Consider the following 17445-nt stretch of genomic DNA (forward strand, 5'->3'; position numbering starts at 1 on the left):
TGTTTGATGGGTTTTTTCAATTTCTTGATGTTACAGTGGCTTGTGATGTATATTCCTTATAAGCAAAGACATAATTGTCATACCAGCTTTTTTCCAGGCCTTGTAATTCTATTATAAAGCTACCATGCTCATAAAGGTGTCAATGCCTATTGGTAATGAGCAGCAATCAGTACTGATTGCTGTAAAATTGTGTAGTAAAATTACCTTCTTCTTCTTCCTATCTTTTTATTTTGTCTTCAAAGTCCCCTTCTGTCTCCAAATATTCTGCTTGGGCTGAACAGTTGCTGGGGCTCAGTGAATACCAGAAATAGTGAGGCTGGCCTGCAAGGCTGGATGGATCTCTAATTCATTCCTGGGAGGGCAAGGCTTTAGCATAAGCTACCTCCAAGGTAGAGGGTTAGATTTACACTTGGGTTCATAGGCCAAAAAGGTCCTGATGGTGGGCTACATGGTTAAGGAAAAGCTGTGCAAGTATTGAGTCAGCCTGGAAAGGATGACTCACTTCTTTCCAAGAATGATGTGCCACAGTCTAATATTGTTTGCAGCATTTCCTGAGAGACCCCTTGATCTCAGATTTAATTTATAGACTCGTGGGTATTGTGCCAACCTTAAAATAAAAATTGAGAGAATAGTTCTTCAATTCCACTTCCAGAGGGGAAAGTTTCAGTTTTGTGTTGAGGAAATGTATTGTATCCACAAAGTGGTAGCATTAAGAAAAAGTCTCCAACAAGCAACTAAAATGTTCTGTATGCATCTGGGAAGGAATGAGAACTGAGGGAATGGAGAGAAAATGCAGACAATTGAATCAGAAGACTGTACGACCAGAACTGAGCACCACATTTTGTCCCTTTTGTTAATTTAAGGAGATAATCTTGAAATCCCTAATTCCTTTCCATCTTTCCCCCATTCCCCTTAAGAAGAATCAGTTCTCACATGTTCTGTTGGAGTCTTTGTTCTGTTTCTTCGTAGTCTCTGACAGAGTCAGGACCTCTGCCTTTCATTCTTATAGCTGATATTAACAGCCATTTTTCAGGAATCTTTCTGTAGAGACATCCTCACAGAAACACTCTAAGAAATCTGCTACTCAGGAGAGAATTATCAAGTAGCAAGAACAGCACAGAAGGAAAGCATTTCAAAATGGAGTCAAAGCTGTAGTGAAACATTTGCCTCAAGCAAAAGCAAGTCAGGTAGACTAGAACTAAAACAATCACAGGGGTGCAGACACATGCTGAAAAGATGCAGCATTGCTATTGCATCATAAAATCTTCTACACTTCCAAGTGTAATGTAGAAGAAACCATGAGCTACTCAGCACTACCATTCCCTATTCTCTCATGGCAGATTAACACCATGTGCTGGTCCAGGACTCCCCTGGTGTCATCTATGTGCAAATACACAGAAAACCACTCAGAGTGAACCCGATGCTCGCTGGATTTATCAGACATATGAAGATGATTCCACAGTGAATGCATCTGTATTTCTATCATAATTTAGTCTGACAGACATTTAGGTTATATACAGTTGTCCTGGGGCAAGCCTCTCTCACCCAGAGCATCCAGGTTCTGTATATGTGTGATGTGGCTGATGCTTGCAGAAGAGTTGTCCAGACCTCTGGATTTTGGAGAAGTCCACTCAGACTTAGTGCTCCAAGGGAGAACAAAATCCCAGGGGAGTAGCTAAATGCTTCACCTCTTCCTGAACTGAATGTATGAGGGACAAGAGTTCACGGCAGGAAAATGCAGAAACGTAGTATCATTCTGATTTAACACAGATTTTTAAAGTCTTTATTTGGTGGTTGTTTGGGGGGTTTTTGTGGTTTTTTTGTATTTTTAAGTTTCACTGCTGCCTTCTGTCCCCTATTTGGTTTTAACCAAAACTATTGCTATAAGAATTCTGTGCAGAGTGCCCAGCAAGGTAGGGCAGGTGAATCATGCTAAGCTTCAGCTGCAATTAATAAGAGGGCTTTTCACAGCAACAGAAATCCTTGCATGCTTGTGCAGCTCCACTTAGGAGGCTGTGAACTGGATGGTGGTTTTTAAGACAGAGCCCTGGTGTCTAATTCCTCACAGGCAGTAGAAGGACAATATTTTTGTCTCCATTAGAAGCGCTCTCCTCTTCCTGAGTGTGGACCTGTTGTGTGGGTGTTGAGAAGGGAAGAAAGTGCTGTTGCTTCTCCAGATTTCCTTAAGCATCCTGCTTCCCCTTTATGGGAGTAAGAGTGAAAGAGTAGTTTCTGAATGACCTAAAATGCAGTGATTGCTCTTGTCTGACCTGCTCAACTGGCTGCTTGCAGGGAGGAAAAGTGTGCAACTGAGAGCTGTCAGAAGGGTGGATGAGGTGGGTTTTCTTTTTTTAGGTGGCAGTTCAAAGGCATTTGCTCATATATCTTTCTGAATGATCTTTAAAAATATCATCACCAGTTAGCCCTGGAGAAAAAGACTTGTACAGTTTTACTGAAATGTATATATACAATGTTTTAATTGTGCAGCAAAGGAGTGAAAAGTATATATAAATACCGACTTTTACCACCTTTAACCCCTCTGACTATATATAAGGAGATGCTAGTATTTGAGAGCAATTGAGCTTATGCTGGTCATACTCAAAATATACAACAACAGTAGCTGTTTCAAAGATTCCTATTCTTATTTGTTCCAGCAGTACTTGAAATGACTCAAAATTCAGTGTAAATGTTATATGCTGGCTGCTCTATGTTGATATTAGTCTGGCATATTTTCCAGCAGCAAAGTAAATAATTAGCCCATGGGAAGTAGTTATTTTGTTGGTAAACAGCATACGGTGCCAATTCATCCAATGTAAAACTGCTGGATTTGTATCTCTAGGCAGCACATATACTCCATGGGGTCATGGCCTCATAAATTCTAATAATACAGCTAGGGTAAGGGTGGTTTCAAGTGGCTGGAAACCTGGAACAATGCAGGAAGGGGCATGCTTCCCCCTCACACTCGTCAGTGATCAAATTAGCTGTAGGGGACATGCTGCCAGATTAATAACATTGAAAACAAAGGCTCAGATGAACAACAGGCATACCATGGTCTCATACACTTTGTCATGAGAGTGGAGTTTCCTATCCATCCTAGTAAGGAAAATTGACTGGAAGAAGAACTTGAGACAGGCATTACAAACTGAACATGATACAATGAATCTGTCTGTGTAAATTGGTGCAGACCAACTTGTCACATAAGAAAGAGTACTTTAGTTTAGCAGCATCTTTAGAAAAATTTTCCTAGCAAACCCTGTAGTACAGCTGGATTTGGCTGAACAGCTGATCTCTAAACTTCCTCCAACCCCTTGAGAAGTGAGGATCTGGCATTTCATAAAGGTGTATGAATACCTGAGAGGAGGAGATGGAGCCAACTGCCTGGCAGGTTCACTCAGTGAGTGCAGTCAAGTGCACTCTGAGTGCAAGGAAGGAAACCTGACTATTGAGAGTAGGATGATGAACCCTGTTAAATTAATTCACTATGTTCCAGATAACATTAAGAGAGATGTTTCAGCCCCTGAACTTCTTGCTACTTAATGCTGAAAGGATCAAAACACCAGCAAATTTGAAGAGCACCCAGAGTCCAAAGAGTCACTTGAACTGAGTTGACATTTGCCCAAATATGAGACATAAGGACAGAGGAAAGGTGTAGTGGGATAGCAGTGAGGTTCAAAAGAAATAGACCAATTAAGATGTCTCCTTTCCTAATAGGACCAATGGGGGTGAATTTCCTTTTTCTTGAAGATGAGGCTTCCCAGAATATGTGACACATCTTAACAGTTGGACTGGATGATCTTAGAGGTCCTTTCCAACTTAGACAATTCTATGATTCTTAGGCTGTGATTTTTTAGGGCTGTTCCTTTTTCCTTCCATCTGTCATGCAGGCATCAGATGAAAGTGTAGTTGCTGTCAGCTTGAAAGTGAAGATTCCTTTACCTTAAAAGTACTATTTCTCACTCCCCTTTGCCACTTTCTGAATCACTGCAACACACAAAACTGCTAACCTCCTCCTCCTCCTCCTAATTAGGCAACGGCATTAAAACTCTTTATTAATGCCACTTCTCCCAGGTGACTGCAGATATATATACTTTCACAGAGTAATTGCTTTCTGGTCCTCATTTTAATTGGAGTCCGTGGGGGGCCTGTGGAATTCCGCTGCCTTCATCTCCCACTGGCTCATTGTGCCCATGACACAAATTTAGACACAAGGAACTACTTTCCAGATCTGCATCTGAAAGAAAAATCTCCGTGAGGGGAAAAAAACCCAACAATACAGCTAAGATATAAGAGGAATTAGACTAGAAGAAAACTAAGTCTTTCACTTTAGTTCCTTGTTTTACCGGGAGAAAAAAACACAAACCAAATTAATGAAAAAGCTTTCCAGTGTTTCTGTTGTCTGGTTTGTAACTAGGTTAACTGGATCCTGAAGGAACTCAGACACCATTTAGGGCCAGGCTTAAATAACTCCTGTTTTGCAGAAATGACAGTTTCATGGGTCCTTAGAGTCTCAGACAAAGAGTGTAACCCAAATATGAAAGGAACTGCATCTGTCAATTCAGATTTTAACAACTTTAGCCTCAGAAAAAATGTTTTAGTTTTATAGAAAGTTCCTAATTAGCTGTAAATGGACCCTTTTAAAGGAGCCAAAAGAGACCATTTGCCAGAAGAAAACATTTCAGTCAGAGGAACTCCAACAAACCAACAGTTTGGAAGAAGAATATCTGTTCAAGCTTGATTACACAGAATATAGTTAGGAGCATTTTATGCTTAGAGAGAATGCTTGGTTTTATGTTTAGAGTTTTTAAGATATGTGCTTTAGCTAGATATTTCAAATCAAATGAATAGTAGTAAAATGGTAATAGTATTATCTTTATATGCCTTCAGAGTTAATATATGCTGAGGTAGATGAACTAATTCATATGCATCCAAGCTATTGTTTCAGGTAGTAACTGCAGACACTTCTACTTTGTATAGAGTTCCAATCAACATTTTCTAAATTGTAGTCATAATCATAAGGACTGGAAATGGTAATTTTTCAAAAAAGTGTGCAGATACAACAGCATGAAAAGAAATTCTGTCTCATTTCTACATTTTAAAATAAGTTGTATTCAATTCTTTTTGTATTAAACCAGAAATAACTTCATAAAATTGCAGGTATATAATTGCCTCTTATGGAGCTTTTTTTCAACATCTCGCAGTTTTGACAGTTTTCAATTAATTCCTCTAGAACTTAATATCCATCTTTAATTTCTTTAATTTTGCCTTTTTTTTTTTTTTTTAGTTAGTCTAGATACTTGGAGCAGAGTTTCACTGCAACCTAAAAGTTCCCCAGTGTTGTACACACACAGACAGACAAGGCTTTGCCCCAGAGTGTCAATCTGTGGTAATTGCGGCACTAATGTTTTGCGTCTTTTCTCAGACAAAAGGCTGATTACTGTTGCCAGCTCTGTGCACAGCTGGGTATTTCTAGAGAGGACAGTAGCTCCTCATCACATCTGTCTAATTAGGCTGATTAGTTCACAGCGATGAGACAACTGTATCGAGAGGTGTGCCTGGCTCAGTGTCCTTATTTCTAACTGCTTTTGCTTTGTGTTAAATGAGCCTTTGCTGAGGCCCTTTGTGAGCCACTCTTCTAGCTAGAAGCAAAGATGCATGACCAATGTAATGCTGAAGAAGTAAAACCTGTCTTGCTGACATGCTGTGGGTAAGCTATGCCACGAATATACTGAGGTCACAAATATACGTTGTTGCTGCATTGAGAGAAAGAAATGGCCACGGAGTTCACAGATTAAGGATTTGGACAGACCTTCCCATAATAGTGATCGAACCATGGAGATAAGTGAAGGTTGATTGAACTCATTTTACATTTAAAGGTAGTTTGGCCATCCCAGATAGCTTCAAATCTGTATTGTAGAAGGTACATAAAATAAAAAGCACGACTTGTTTCAGAGGCTATCAGCCTACAGCAGATGTAGTTTTAGGCCCCAGTTCTTGCAGCCCTTTTGTAACTCAGTGATCCCATTCAATTCTCCTCCAGGGACTGAGACATTTGCTTACAGCCACTGACCTCAGAAATGCAGCATCCAGTGTTGCATAAAAATAGATTTTTATAGTAGAAGCACCATGAAAACATGAGGACAGTGATGATGAGTTACACTGGAGCATCAAGAAGTATGAGACAGAGTTGTACCTGGAACAAGTTGTCTGGCTTCTGGGCTAAAAGATCAACAGGAGAACAGGGGAGAGAAGGAGGTTGCCTGGTGTGAAGCAAAATTCAGATGCTGGTTGGTCTTATACATCTGAAACTTAGAGATGTTTGGATGCGTGAAATTTATTCACTCCATAGTGGTGGCCCAGGGGCTAATTCTCTGCTGGCTGTAATTTTTGTAATCAAAATAATTATTTCAGTGCACCATGCCTAGAAAAGCATTTGCAACATTCATATATATGCGCATGCGTGTGTGTGCATATTTGTATATACATAAAATTGAATTTTGAACTCTCTCCTAAATGTGCAATTGCTCTACTCTCAAAGAAACTGTAACTTTTACATTACAGCCTTCAAATTATTCATTGAATTTAACAATGTGACAGCAGTCACAGAAATGCTGCGATATTTAATATAAGCTGTGAATTTAATATGGGTTGTGAATTTAATATGGGTAAATGTTCGTTTTTTGTTGACCCTTGAAAGGAAAATGTCTCTAAGTGTCTGGAAACTTCAAACTATCAGGTGTTCTACTGGGTTTAATTTCTGTTACAGTTAAGTAATGGTTAATGTCAAGTGCATCGAAATTTGCAGAAATCATGTTCCTCTAAAACAGATAAACCACCTGACAGATTTACATCAAAATCACAGGCACTTTTTGCGGTTTCATTTGATTGCATGTGAGAGTGTTTCATAATCTGATGTTCTGCTGTGCAAATTTAGAGTTGCTGCCATTAGCTTTGAAAGCACTGCAGTAAATTCCACCATCCATGTACCTGACCCAGCAAAACTAAACCTCACATTCCTTGTAAGGATCTGAGTTCTTAATAATCTGCTTTTTTACCTTTCTTTATTCATAGGGGATAAAATAAATAAAAATCAAATTGTTTCATTTTGAAAGACAAGGAAGATGTTCCAGCTGCAGCACTGTGCAACATTTAATCTGTTTTCCATTTCAAATATGCATCGGTACGTATGACATCCAAGAAGAACTTTGCATTGAGCATTAAAAGCTCACTTGAACACAGTATACTCAGCACATTCCCTATAGAAAGACCATTGCTTATGAGTAGTTGTCTAGAAAAAGTCTTACTTCAGACACAATAGACACAAAAGCAAAGCATTTCCACAAGCACACTCCTTCCTCCTTTCATGTCTACTCATGGCTGGATCAAGCTGTAGTGACTCACGGGTTTGAAAGGCTTTGTCCACATCAGAAATGATAAACACTAGCGAGATTTGTCTGAAGAGATGAGATAGATTGTGCACAACTATTGCAGTCAAAGGCCAAGGTAGAGTGTGGGTGGGAAACGATAGTTTGCACTGATCTAAGAATGAGGGAGTTAGGAGATGTTTGATGTTTCAGTGAGTAATACAGGTATTAGTCTGCAGAGTGTATTACCTAATGTCTTCATGCCTACATGACTTAAGGCATTACAACTGTAAAGCTGGGCTTAGAAAAGGCTCAACAGTCTTTTATAAGATACTTTACATTGTTGAATTAGAATTTCAAGGAGTAAAAAAGCCACTTGTTTCTCTTCAGTTTGAATAACAGACCTTCATGCCAAAACAGCCAATGAGTCTATGGTGGATAGGTGTTCATTTCTAATAAACAGGAAGCAGTTTTTCCTCTCACCTCCACCAGTTATTCAATGGCCAAACCCCAGCTTTCTCCTAAACAGGTTCTGAAATCTACTTGCAATTCATTCCTGAGTCCCCATGGTGTGAACACAGGCACACAGGTTTTGTGTAGACAAATCACCCTAAAACTCTATGCTCTTTCCTTCCCCACCTGGTGAAGAAAGGAAGATCCTCTGGCCATAGCTCAAAGGAGCATGTTCACATACATTTAGAACCTGTCCCCCAAGAAGGCTTACTGTTGATGGCTCTCTTCCAGGTCTGCAATGAGTCTTCACTAAAGGCCAAGGCACAAGCAACGCTCTCGCTGAGCAGCAATTAACCTCCTCCACCTTGGGAAAACTTATCCAGCTGGTTACAATACTACCTAAGCTGGAAAACATGATTATTTACATCTGCCAATAAATCCCAATAGAGATTATAACGTTGTGGTGTAATCTGAGTGAAAAAATATTAGGTTAAATTAGTTGAAGAGTCCTGAAAAACCATTTGTTAGATAAGGCCCTCAATATCAAAGCTACTCTTATGTGAGAATATATAAATCATTTACATGTTCAGGACTGATAGTGGAATAAGAACTGATAACTAAGGTGACAAATTGAATCAGAAAATCCTTGTTTCCTGAATTAACATAAAACATTTGAAGGAAATTAATAGGAACCCCTGAGGCTGAAATAGGGACATGGCTTTTAAACTGTGCTGAAATGCATTGGAATAGTTACAGTTCTTTAGGAGACAGACTATACAGAAAAATACAGAAAATAGGAATGTGTGCGCTAAAAACAGGGACTGTCCTTTGTGAGTCGGAATGTCTGACAGCTAAGACAAAATGGTTCAGCTTTGTCGTTTAAAATAGTGACTGATATTTTGTCAAGTTGTTCCCTCCTGGGTAGATTCTTACAAAATGAGAGCGATGATTCCATTAATTTGTGTCTCCTCTGTGGTCCCAGGTGATGTAGTTAATATAGTTTCTGTAATGTCAAGTTAATACTTGTTCCTCCTTTTGGGGAAAAACTTGCCCTCAGCTCATATTATACCCTCTGGTAGCAGAGAAGTTGAAGGTTGGGAAAAGAGACTTTAGGCTTGATCAAAAGAACAGTTATAAGATCGACAAAATGAGATTTCCACATGTGCCTTCAGATGTAACTTGGATTATGGCACATCTGCTTTCCAATGGGGGGCAACCCAGTACCTGGACATTTCACAGAATTTTCCCTCTTCTTCCATTCACATTTGTTTCCACCTTCTGTATGGAGAGCACAGTCCCATAGCATCTCAGCTCAAGAGGATGACCAGTTACTTCAGCTGTGAACAGTGGGTTAAAGTTGCCAAATGCAAATGTGCTGTTGACTTGGATAGTGCTTCCCAAGAGACCTGGTCCTCAGTCCAGGGAACCTCTAGGTGGAAGATGGAAAGAAACCTTGTAATATTACTCATCAGAATTTCTTGAATTAGATGAAACAAGCAGGACACGTATGCAGAGAAAACGTATTTTCAGGAAGAAATGTCACTTAAAATTTAATTTCTGTTTTAAATATTAATCACAATTGATAAGCTTAACTAGTCAACAGAGAAGTTATTCATGTTCTTTCATGCCTTATGGAATTTATGAGTCGTCTTCTCAGAGTTAAAGTGAACACTGCTGTAAAACTCTCTTTCACAGAATAATTTTGTATGTTTCCAGTGATGCTTCTCTCAAAGTGACTAAAAAGAAAAATAATCAGGCTAATTTGGTACAGTGAGATGGTGCAAAAAGCACTGGAAAAAGATAAAAACTTGAAAGTAATAAATCCAAGGATTTTTTTTTTTCTATTTTTTTATTCCACTTGGAAAAAATCCCAAAACAATATAGTTAAAACATAGTCAGAACTGATGCTTATGTCTCCACCTAACATTTCAATGAGTGAAAACTTCAGGGAAGTTTGGCTGTATTCCAGGGTTTTTTTCAGTTCTGTGCTCTTTTAGGAATTTTAATTTTTTCTTGGATAATTAGATCTCTGACATTAGATGCATATAATTAACAGGGAAAATGGCTTGCATGCTGACTATAATAACACTGTCTGATCTGTTTGCCAGATAACTGTTATGACCTGGATTTTTGGAATTACTTTATTCCCACAGATAGCAGCCTGTTTTTCAGGGATGAAATTCTGTGACTTTTTACTGATTTCAGTGGTCCCAGGATTTTACATGCATTCTCAAAATTTCCCTTTAAGATAATCCACTTTCAAAATATTTATTCTTTTGATAGTTCAATGTGAATGATTCTGCCTTGTCAGTGGAATAACAGGACCAAAACTTCATGTGCAAAGCTGTATTGTTCAGAGAAACGTTTCTTAGAATTGGCACAGAAGCTTTTACTGTAATTTTCAAAATGTGTCTCTCATGGTGGGAGAGAGATGTGTTCTGTTTAAACTAAAATATTAGCTTTATCTGTCTGTAGTTAACTAAAATTCAGTACTTGGGTGTCACGCATGTCTTTTGGAAAATTGTCCCGAAGTCTTTTTTAATAGCCTATTTACCAGCTGCTAAGCAAACACCACCTAACAACAAAGGACCAGAAAAAATTGTTTGCAGCTGCTTGCTACCGTGACATTATTCTACTTACAACTTACTTTTTGCATTTAGATCTCAGATAATATTTTGGTTCACTAAAAAAAGGTTTCAATCCTGATTTTTTAAGGAGTAAGAAATATGTACATGAGGTGACTGAAGCTAGAACCATATTACTTCTTATTTTGTTTCTGAGCACAGGGTCCAGAAGTAATTTTTAGGTGCCTAATAATAATAAAAAAATAACATAATAAAATAACAATAATTTTAAAAAAAGAAAATAGAACAAATCTGTTTTGGACTGAAGTGGTGTTAGGATTTTCAGCTAAGTGCTTGATTATGGTCCAGGTTTTTGGTTCAGGTCAAAGGAAGGCAGCTTTCGCATCTGTGGCAGAAGAGAAAGGTCCATTAAGCATTTCTGAAAAATCCCATGATGATCTGAGAACAGTGTATTACATTTCATGGTGAAATGGCTTGTAAGACACATTTGCAAGCATCTTTATGATTTCACTGGGTGCAACGGATTAAAAAAATAAATCTGAAAGAAGCCAAAACCTTTACCCACTATCTGCAATTAAACCATTTCATCCACAGCTCTCCACATTCTTTGCTTTTCTGTGTCTTTGCTTAGGCTTTCAGTGTTGAAAGCCACTATGTGACCCTACCACTGCGCCTTTTTTTTTTTTTTAAATGGTTTTATTCTTCTTCCTCCAGTTTCTAGTAATCAGTGAAGAACAGCATTATGTTTATCACAACAGAATGATAGAAGCAGAGCTGCAAAGGGAAAACTTCAATGATAAAATTTTTGAACACAGTCAAATACTGCATGCATTAGATTTACAGTGCCACTGGGATTGAGTAGACACATATCCACTGTTTAAAATGATTGCTTATTTTACTGTAATGCCTAAGACCAGACAAGATCCCAACCTCCTAAATGCTGTACAAACTCAAAATAGAAAAACAATACCTACCTCGAAGACCTCACAATTTGCATACAAATTTTCTTTGTTTGCAGGATTTCATATCAGAGGGCTGATAGCACCCCTTTGTGAAGACAACATCCGCTGTATTCCAGATTGATTACTAGTGGTTTTCTTTTCATATTTTCCTGTGAATCAAAGTCTTTTTCTGACAGAAGTTATCTTTTCCTAATATGTCATCTCTTGAATGTTGAATGATTGTGTGGACTGAAGAGTCTGCTGGATTTCCTTGTGTTTGGCCTTCCAGATGAATGCTCTAGTTTGAAAGAATCCCTTGTGTTAGGAGAAGATGGCTATACTTTCTGCTATAAACTTCTGCTGTCTTTAATTGTTGGTGTGTTGAGTTTACATATGGCCAGCTACCTGTGCTCAGTTCTATTAGTTCTGGTTTTTGGCTATATTTCAACCATTGTGATGCTCAGTGCTCAGTAGTCTTTTCTTTCTTCATGGGCCAGTTAAAGAGGTTAATAAGATACAGAGCTATTATAGACTACAAAATGAAAACAGAATTTTGAAATTATAGAGAGATATATTATCTAAATCATCATTCATATAACTTTAAGTATCTCAGTTATTTTATCAGTATCAATGGATTTGCATAAATCTACAACATACTTCACTACTCTGCTTATTCAAAGTCTGAAATCATAGAGTTCAGTTGTTAGGCATGTGAATTTGAGATAACCCTTTCCATGGAAACAGCAGAAGAGATCCAGCTCTCACTGGGTCTGGTGTGCAATCCCATTCTGCCTGAACACTTCAGACAGTCTGAGACATCAGAATGACAATTATTGAGTGGTATTACAGCAGGTGGTATGACTAACAAACATAAGAAAACCTCGAGTGATTTTTTTCTTGATTCCAATGAAGAATATAAATAGTTATGAATGTGGAAGGTAAAGGCACTCATACTTTGGACAATTTCTTTCTCATTCTGCTTTCATTTCTCCTCTTTTCTGACATTTGTACTTCTGAAATCTTGACTATCTTTGCTAGTGAAATCATTTGTTCTTGCAGCTGAACTTGACTCCTTTGAATAACAGAAGGTTGTGATATGTAACTATCAAAAGAAGTGGTGACTCCAGAATGCTCTCGGTTGAGATTTCAAATGGATGTAAGTGATCAAATTCTCTCCTATTGCTTTAAGTGATAAGATAAAACAACTGTATGCAATGGAGCACAATAAAAAGTAGGTGTTATTTCTCTGAAGAAATGGGTTTTCAAAATTCTCAACTACAGTGCTTAGTGGTTTAAACACTGCTTGTAGAATTAATAGTAAGAACTCACTTTTTTAAATGTAAATTGACCTAAATACTATAAAAATGGTATATTTCATAGGCTCATGGGACAGTGAATAGTCTTGTCTTTACCAAGACAAATTTATCTTCCTATTATCATTTTGCACTGAACCCTAAGACTTTTTATTACTTTAAATAAAACAATACAAATCATTACAGATAACCTCTTGTAGTGCTTTTACGGTTTATTTTTTGCTCAATTAAACCTTTATTGCCATTTCTATTTTGAATTGGTAACTGTGCAGAGACCTAACAACCCAGATACCATCAATATCTTTCAAATTTTGCATCTCATCAAAATTTAAGGAACAAACCCAATATATTTGATTTGCAAGATATTCACTTTCTCATCAGATTTATAACAGGCTGAATATTTACTTACTTTATTCTTGTTTGAGAGCAGTGATAGATCATTATACTAAGTTACATAATTTTGGGCAACCCTCATCATACACACTTCTATTCCAGCTGACACATGCACTAATCTGATAGAGTGAAATCTTATCTTGATAATAATAATTTCTGCTATTTCTACAAAACCTTTCATCCTATAGCGTCCAAAGGCATTTAAAAGATTTGTTGTACACTATTGAATTCTACCAAACTCTTCAGAAAAGCCCCCTTTCCTGACCAAGGTCATTAGTACACTGAGAAATCCTTTTGTCTTCCAACGCAAAATATGTTAGTGTAACAGTTGCAGGTTTGCAGTTGATGGTGAGGTTCATTTTGCATTCAGCATGCATGTTTGTAGCAAAATATTACAGTGACAAGCATGCTGTAACTACCTAAGACAGGAAATACTGTGCATGCACAGCCTTTTAAAAATTGGTGCATACTTATAGGATATCTGCAGCAAAAAAACCCGCAACACTTATATATATATATACATATATATATTTATATATACATATATATATATTTATATATACATATATACTTGTGTTCACCACCAGCTATGGTGGGAATGTTTGCCAGATCTTATTTTGGATTCTATTTACAGTCTAAGCAAAACATTTCTCTCAATGCATTTTCACTGACATTAGTTAAGAAATAGCTCATGGTGACGGTATTCAATACCAGAGTAAATGGAAAAAACAGGAACCTGAAACAAATCCAATAAAGCTCTGCGAACTGTAATACCCAGCTCACGCCTGGAAAAGCTAGCAACCAGACAAAGGAATTTAAGGGGCAATTCAGGTCAAGGAAGGTCTAGGGAAGAAAGAAGTGATTGAAGCCCCCTTCTATCAAAAACCTTTCAGCAAAAAAAGAAATAAGCCCAAGATCCAGCATTTTTTAGCCTGTGGGGGACTCCTCCCACCAAATCCTGGAAAATGCTGAGGATAGACCTGATTGAGATGGTATGATTATATGAGACCCTTCTGAGTGATACTAAGAGCCACAAGGAAGACTCTTAACAACTATCCAAGGAAACAGAAGTGAGTAAAGCAGAGTCTAGAAAGAGTAGAGGAGATTATGTTAATTATCATAACTATATTATCTCTTTAAATATTTGCTGATGGATACCCTGAAAGGATTTAGTGCATGGCTAAATCACCACTCCAGCAATCCATTGAACTAATTCAGGTCATTCCTGTTACAGTCATATTGGACCAAATCAGTAGTTGGTTATTAAAAGGCAGGAATTTCTAGGAGCATCTGTGAGCCGCAGGAAATGGTGCTTCTGGTTCTATGGGCCTCTTCTTTTTATATCGCATTCCTATAAAAAGTGTGAAGGAATTTTATTGCCAGCAGAGATGTAAAATCAGGTCAGGACTGTCACTGGTTATTTAAAGGTATTGCAATGCTTTTTGTAAGACTGAACATATTACATTCTCTATCTTGGCTAAATTCCATATTTTATAATTACATCCTTTTCTCTCCTTCTCACACATTTCTTGCTGTCACAAGAGGATGCAGCATTCTTCTTTTTTCTAGTCTAGATGTCTGTGTAGCAGTGTTTCAATCTCATCATGATCTCTCTGAAAGACAGATTCAAGTTGCCCAAGACGCAGTGTGATCTCTGCATCACTCCCTGTGGCATTGCTGTGGATGTAGGGAAAGACAGTTTTGCAATTAATACTCAGGCAGAGGTTCCATTTTTTTCCCCACTTAAGTACAAGCACAAATCTGATAGTTTGGCTCCCTCCATGGTTACTCATTTGCTACACTCCCTGAAGAAGTGGGAGGCTTAATACTTTAACTCTAAAAAGTACTTCAAGATAATTTTAGTCAAAATGCAAACCACCAGTATTCCCTTAGTACTGAGAATGCTTTCAAAGCATTGACCAGCTTGTGCTTTCAACTTGACGCTTGATGGGCTGATGATTGTAGCCCTTAGATGGCATTTAGGTAAAGCAGAATCCACAGGGGTTTGTTAGTGTGTTAGCTGCTCAATGGACTGCCAAGATTGTACTGAGAGCAAACAAGGGGTGTGTGACTATAAACAAAAAAACCCAGCTACCTGATACTATTTTAATATCATTTTCTCTGTTGGTACAGTGTTTGCTGGAGAGAAGAGCCCACATGCCTGTCACTTGGAAACACAGAAGAATACTCCACTGGAGTAATGATCCTTATAGTCCAGTAGCCAGCTGTGAGTGAAGCAGATATTTGAGAGAAAACCCCAATGAAAACATCCACCAGTACATCTGGCAAAATGCACCATACCAAAAGTAAAAGTCCCACCACAGATGACACTAAGTACATATCCTGCTGACAGTTTGCACAATGGCAAAATCTGATAAACAAAGAAACACAAAACTAATTCTCACCTGGAACACTCACAAATTGGGCTGAGAGACTTGGGGTGAGGGTGATCAAGTTTCACTGCAAGTGGCAGAACTGCAACCTTTTCTCCATGTCTAATAGTTTTCTGGGTCTCCCAGTCTTCATCCTCTTGGAAGTTGGACTCTTGGTAGACTTAATCCCTCTTTGCTTCAGGATTCTGCTTTGGAGGCAACCAGGCTGCAGCAACCAGACTGATTCCTCACTGCTTTGTACATTTCTAGAGAGTGGTATATAGTAATTTCCACCAGTGTCATCTCACAGCAGTATCATCTCTCTATGTACCCTTATACCCTCTTTGCTCAGGAGCATGCTCACAGGAATCAAGCAGTGAATAGTGATACCTATATATCTTCCTTTTTCCTTTTGACTTGTTATTTTTGCTCTAGTAAATATGTGGGAGTCTAAACAGGAGTAACATATTTTATAAGTACTGATTTCATATCCTTCCTTTAGTGAAATCCAGCCCTATGCATGTACATCACCTTTGCGTGTGGGACCAGAGAATGGGAGGGAATGAGGGTGAACAAGGCATGGAACCCGTGCAGTCAGCATCAGACCACCCAGCAGTGGAGTGCTTGGCAGTGACTCCAAGCAACATACAAGTGCCTTTACAGAGTGAAACAACTTCAACTGGGGGCTGAGAATTGGCACTAATGTTTTATTCATCCAAATTGCTTTTCCCCACTCCAGAAATCTACACTCATCTCTACACTACATAAGCTGTTCAATTTCCTCTTGTTTAGCACTGTGCTGGAGTGCTCACATTTCCACCTAGTACCTTCACTTAGAGACTGATCAGCAGTAATCACAAGTCCAACTTCTCAGGAGTGAAGCGTGGGAGAGAGATGTAGGTTCATCCAATTTGATCAGTCTGTTTTGTTATACTGAATATTTGATCTTCAACAGCCAGTTCCTGTGGAAGGAAATAAAAATATGAGAAATTCAGTTTCTTTTTCTTTTTGCTTTTTTGGTAAAATTTTAGGTTTGAGTCATCTTTCCCAGGCTAATTGTCAAACAACTGACAGATCCGTCGTGGTTGACAAGTGAGTAATTGGGAGAAGAGAGGGAGTGCAGCAGGTGTCAGTACTAATTTGGTAAAACAACTTAAAAAAATGAGTAAAGAGTGGCATGATAGTCGCTTACACAGTCATGACGTTACAAGCTCTTCGTACACAACGTGTGCGGGATTTTACAACACTTCAAGCATTAACTGTTCACCAGCCACTCCACGTTCCATTTCAAAGGTAACCTACAAGTTCACCGTAAGAAGATGGTTTCTGAGCCTCTTAAAGGGAAAGACAGGTTCACAACACTGCTGGGGGACCAAACAGAATGCAGTTTTGTGATTCTCATCTGTCAGATTGCTGGGAACACAGAATAGTCTTTAAAGGGGGCAGACCCCATGTCCTGGTCATGGCTTGGCTCTTCTAGGCTGGACCATCAGGGAACGATACCCCTGCCAGAGCTGGAGCATTCAGTTGTTGTTGCTGTGCCAAGATCTCCATTGCCCACAGCTGCCCTAATTCTGCCAAACTGTGACTCTGACCGATCCCTGCACATTGTTAAGGAGATGATTTTATAGCAAAGCCCAAATCTCACTTGCTGAGTGGAAGAAATGAGCTTTGTTCCAGGAGAATTCCTCTGACTCTGAGGAGAACACTCTAAGACTGCTGTATTTTAGAAAGCAAACCCTTGGAAATATATTCTTTTACTTACCTGCCAAATCTACCCCTCTGAGCTCGGTATTTCCTTGCTTCAATCTCAGTTGTCACTGCCACTGCCTCAATAAGCAAGTAGTATTCTCGTTTTGATCCCTGTAATGGCGTTAGTGACTCCAGGCCAAATAATAGGTTCTTCTGGCAGACCCCTAGGACACTCTTTTGCTCTGAAGTAGCGGTACAAATAGCATTGCAGAACTTCATCTTTATTGTTTGCTAAAGAGTTTGGTATCTTATATGCTCTGTTTCAGAAACATAAA

The sequence above is a fragment of the Myiozetetes cayanensis genome, unplaced genomic scaffold (assembly GCF_022539395.1).
Source record: "Myiozetetes cayanensis isolate MyiCay16 unplaced genomic scaffold, myiCay2020 scf1, whole genome shotgun sequence".
In the NCBI taxonomy this organism is placed as follows: Eukaryota; Metazoa; Chordata; class Aves; order Passeriformes; family Tyrannidae; genus Myiozetetes; species Myiozetetes cayanensis.